Source organism: Cottoperca gobio, chromosome 2, assembly GCF_900634415.1.
Source record: "Cottoperca gobio chromosome 2, fCotGob3.1, whole genome shotgun sequence".
Lineage (NCBI taxonomy): Eukaryota > Metazoa > Chordata > Actinopteri > Perciformes > Bovichtidae > Cottoperca > Cottoperca gobio.
In genome coordinates, this window is record NC_041356.1 from 4224556 (window position 1) to 4230555 (window position 6000).

Consider the following 6000-nt stretch of genomic DNA (forward strand, 5'->3'; position numbering starts at 1 on the left):
CACACACATTCATGTGCACGTAGAAACACCACCACAGATGCACACATGCATAGCAGACAGTACGGACTGTTTTCATTGCACACACACACACACACACACACACACGTACACACACGTACACACAGAGCTGCCAGCTATCAAGTAATATTAGTAAGTGAAGCTTCGATAATGCTAAAATATTAAACATGCTTTATTTATTTAATAAAATGATGTTTACTGAATTTAATTTTTTGACATTTTGTCGAAGGTATACATAAAACATAAGAGTTACCAGAATGTGAAGGATTCATCATCACGGGATCATGAATCTGATAAATAAATTAAATTCCAATGTGCGTATTTGATTTTGATACTTCTTGTAGGAGAGATTTTGGCCGGACAGTGGCACTACAGGAAACAGCACAAGGTCACTAAAATAATTCATTATAAACGCTCAGAGCAAGTGTGAAGACAGGTGACGTAGTATAAAGACACATAAGGAGGAGGATGGGCAGGATGGCTTCAACAAACACATGACTTTGAGCCAGGAGGCTGGTGTTCGTGTCCCGCGTGAAACTAAAAGCCAACCGGTTACTACTCAACCTACGTACGTAGCTTCATTTACGCAACAAATTTAGTTATTTTAAACATTATCTTTTTTTTAAACATAACCAAGTAGTTTTGTTGTCCAAACATAAAGTCGTTTTGTTTAAATTCAAAACGTGAACCACATGTTTAAAACTGCAACCGTGCATTCGTATGTGACAGATTACGCTGACTACTTCATTTACGTGAAAAACATCCTTATTTTAATCCCAAAACATGATCTTTTCCTAAACCTAATTTTGTTGCATAACCCTAAACAATTAGTTGTGTTTTAATTCACGCCAACCACTTTTGAAACTGCGCGTTTGAAATAAGATCCGGGCGTGAAATGCAAAGAAGCTTAAAATACGTAGAGACGACACACGTCAGACATCACCATGTTTAGCCACTATCTTGTATTTGAGCACAGCACAATAATTACAGTTTCTAAAGCTTCGGGTTAATATTTTTAAATCACGGGGCCTTGATTCAGACAAAAGAAGAAAGAAAGAGCGACTCCACAAGGAAAAGGCGAACCATGACAGAAAACAGGTATGGTACAAAAAGTTTATTCAGTAACAGTTCCGTAAACATCTGAGGTAAATGAACATTTACATCAACATGTTCTTTAACAAAAGGTTCAGACGCAAGGCACTTCTCTTCAAAGACAGTCGTTTTACAACGGGAGTAATAGCAGGGGTTGTTCTTCATTTCTAACACGTGGGAGTCTGTGTCCCTGCTTGTAGGGCCACCATGAAAATCCCTCCACACAACTTCTGTTTCCATTTTATTATTCAAGGCACATCCATGGTGGGAAAGATGGAACAGCCAAAAGTATCTCAATCAATATTCAGGACAGAAAAGAACAATCACTTTAGATTATTTTCTTGTCCATTCCAAGTCTAATTTGATAGTGTTGTTTCCATAAATAAACAAAAATATGTTAATATCCCTCCTCTAAGGACACCCTTTTTCTTCATATCCTCATAACAGTGGTCTATAACTATAACTGTGCAAATCTTTATCTACATATCAAAAGTACTAAGAACAGCTTGGAACAACAAAGTTATGGGAAACATTTCAGCAATAATAATAATAAGTCAAATGAACCTTGTTCTCTTTTAGAGACGAAGCTCAACATTTTGTAATTGTGTAATTGTCCTTTCCCAGATTCATAAAAGTGTTGACCTCGTGTTGTGTTTGGATCCGTGAGTGTTCGGGTAAGAGGGGAGGCTTCCATGTTAAGCTCTATAAGGTTCCATCATGTATAATCTATCTTTGGTTCGTTAAATATATTTGGTTAAATCTTACACATCACGGCTAATAACTTCTTTTCTGAAGGATATATTACGTGCTTCAGCTGCCATAGTGTGCTGAAGTTGTTTATTGGCACCTAAGTTTGATCAGAGACATGTAAACATTCAACAGAGTCAGCAAAACGCAAAGATTCAGTCTGTGGTTCATCCTATCTTTAGAAAAAAACTAAAATTTTACCAAAATGTAAGTGCCTTGTACTGCATCTTGAGACTCATTGTTCACCTTGTGTTTCATTTGGTTTGTAGAGGATAAATTGTTGCATTCATGACAAGTTGGACATCATACATTTTCAAATTTAAGAGTTTTAAAAATGCACCTGGCTCTGTGTAAATGAAGCCTTAATCTCAATCTTTATGCTCGTACTGAAATCATCGTGTAGTTTCACAGCACAACTGAAGACACACAGGGATCGAATGTTACACACTTCTTTCACAGCAGACGTTTTGTCACAGGTGGAGCAAATGGCACTAACGATGGCTCTGTTTCAATCAGCCCTGTGAGCCACACGGCACAATGCATGTCCCTGAAACTGCAAATACTAATGTTTGCAGCCTGGACCTGTCGCTTACTTACTTAATGCAAACAGCTGAGATGTGTAACTTTTGAGAGTGGTATCAAAAAAAATCAATAAAACTTCTTTAATTGTGCAAAAAAGTTTTTACGCTCACTGGAAGTGGTTTTTGCCTTTGTCGAAAAGAGTTGATGCGTTAAACGGGATATGGAAACGGCTTTGCCGAATAAATTCTGATGTAGCGAACATTTATCTCATGACTGATCGGCTGTTTCCGCTGTCGGCAGCAGCTAGTTGTCTTCTTCTCCAGACAGCATGAAACATACTAGCTGACATGGAAGAACAATTTAAACAAATTCCTGAAGACCTCTCTCAATTTTTCTCTCTCTAGTGGCGGATTACAGCCATGTGTAAAGGGTAGCCTATACCGCCAATTTTTGCTGAAATTATGCTTTGCGTAGCGTAGTTTATCCACTCCTAATTCGCATTTCTCTTTTAGCGACATTTCAAAAGTTCGCCTAAAATTCTCTTGAAATGGAAACACGCATGGAGAGAGTCAGTCGAGGCACCTCGACAATAACACGGATATGTTAAAGGAATAGTTTAACATTTTGGGAAATAAGCTCATTCACTTTGTTACCGAGAATTGGATGAGAAGGTTGATACCACTCTCATGTCTGCCCATTAAATATGAAGCCGCAGCCAGGAGACACTTAGCTTTGCTAAGCATCGAGAATACATCAACTATTCCCGAACAATTTCATAATTCAAAACATGGAGTATACCAGTTTTGATAATGTGCAATAATTAACAACGTTAATAATGTGTGATAAACATACAATTAACATTAGCAATTTAGCAGTTAGCATCGGTGCTAATTCTGAGATTAGTTTACTTAGTTATAATTCACTATTGAGCTCATAGTTGTTCCAAATTGCCATGAATGCAGATGAGCAGCATTCTCACAATATTGTTCCGTTTCATCCTGACTGACCGCCAGAGGCAGTGCTTAACACTGAATATCTTCCGTCTCGCGCATGCGCAGGTCGAATATTTCTATCAACAAAGTCACGTGTGACTTCGGATGAACCCGGTATAAGATCCGGTGTCATCGACGAGATCAGTCCTACAGAATCTTCTCGCGAAATCACGAGATTCCGAGTGACTAAGAACGCTGGCGGTCATCCAGGATTCATAGAACCGTAGTTACATACGTAACTTTCGATTTATTTGTATGTATTTGATCATTTTAGGGTCAAACATTAATCGGGGCACTAAGATCTGACTCATTCTTCTTCTTAGAAGTCATGGGTCACCAGACCTGGACAAAACTACAAAAACAATGAAGACCATTAGATGTGGTTGAAAGCTTTGAAAAAAGTGAGTAAGTGGACCTTGAGTTAAGATTATTTTTAAAACTACAAAAACAACATTTTGTTTATATCGAAAGGTAAACATATTGAATCAGACTTTTCTTTACTTTCATTGGGTTATTTTGGTTATTTGTTCAAATACTAATTCAGGCACATTTCTAGTATTCTAGAACTATTTCAAGTATAATCGACTAATATTCTGCTCAGAGAGAAACACAAAGATATACAAAACGCTGTTTGGCCCAAACCTCTCTCCTTTGTTGACTTGCTAATCGGGTGAATTTTTATTCCTCATGGAAACATTCATAATTTGATTTGATAAATTAAAGTTAATGGGAAGTGAATTGATTTCAGCCATTTTCTGTATGTTTTTCTTTTTTTTGTGGCAGGAATTAATGAGAAGAACAGGAAAAATGAACATTCCTATGTGGGATGTCTGTTAAGAACTGACAGAGAAATAAAAGTTAGCACGTTTTTAGATCATATCGCTTTCTTTTTTTCAAAAAATCTAAAAGCTACTGTATAATCTACAGCTAGTCTAGAAAAATAACTTCGAGTCCTCCTATACAGAACAGCTAGGGGGCACTCGACAGTTCTGTAACACACTGCAAACACAAGCATCAGAAAGAAAGTGTATTGATTTGTATGTTCATGTAAATATAGTTGAAGCCCTTGATCGTGTGTTCTTTATTTAAAAGTCTTCTAACATTGGATTTTTGCATAAAGTGACCTGTGGGGCCAATGTCAGAAAACGCTAAAGCACTTTAGACTTTCTCAGTAAAAGTTGCTATAAATTGCAGCTTGACCAGAAACTAACTTTTTTTTAAATGCAGTTAGTTTCTGTGTAACATCCTGTGGTGCCTAGCAATATTATCAATCATTATATATTTACATATTTATATACTTTATATAGTTTACCCTGATGTAACTGCAGAGATGTCATTCTGTAAACACTGAAACATGATTAAGGTACTCAAACACACACACACACACACACACACACACACACACACACACACACACACACACACACACACACACACACACACACACAGACACACACGCAGCCTGTGAAGCCTAAGGACTATGTCTCAGGGTGGGACTGCTTCATCTATCTCTCCTCACTACATCCCTCTCTTCATTGAAACTACAGGCTAGGTGAGCGTCGCACACACAGACGGACAAATGTCAACACGACACACGGACTGTTCAGCTCCATCATCACGTCACAATAAAAATAAAAATAAAGAAACAAAAGTGCAAACCTCTCCTCTGATGTCTCCCAGCAAAGAAATGAAAGATAGATGAAAATAAAGGAATATAGTATCGCTGCCTCTACGCTCCCAAACTGATTAGTTAGTCCAACCATCATCATCACTATAACCTTTCCTTATTTGTGTCTGTGCTGACTATTTATATAGTATATTATATATATATATATACTACTGTAGGTGTGTGTGTGTGTGTGTGTGTGTGTGTGTGTGTGTGTGTGTGTGTGTGTGTATGTATGGAAGTGTGTGTGATCCTCATCCCTTTAAACCTCCCCTGTCCAAGCTCTCCAAAGAATAGTGAGAGTGTGACCAGAACAGTCAGTGGCAGCCATGTTGGCTCGTAACTGTAACTTCTTCATGTTTTTCTGCTGAGGAAATGCTGATTGTATTGTTTAAAGGAATAAAAACAATCGGGAATACGGTAATTCACAAGAGTTAGATTAGAAGATCACTACCACTAGCTAGCCTTTTTATTTGTATTACTTTTGTTGTACGTTTGAATTGCCTTCCTTCCCTGCACATATCTATTGTTCTTTACCAATGTAACTGTCTAAGTGAGCGACATTGTTTTGTTTCAACTATAGTTTATTTTTAAGCTAAATTTGACATGACGAAGCGTGATGTGTTTAAATGTCAGTAAATGGTAGAATATTCTGATATTTGGATCCCCCATGTGCACAGCATCTCTCTACTGTTCTCTGCGAAGCCCCTATGAGCTGACGTCTTACACGTTGAGAAGCTCATGTGTGGCCAAACTCTTTCTATCCCTACGTCTAGTTCATAATTCTGAGATTAAAATAAGCAGCCACCTCCAGCTGAATGTGGGAGTGTTTTCTTTAGCTGGAGGGCATGCTTGCGTTCGGTTTTATGCTCTCATGCATATGTGAAAAAAATGCTCATGTAGGTTTTCTATGTGTACACATGTATGCATGGTTGTGTAAATATGTGAGTGTGTGTGTTTTAG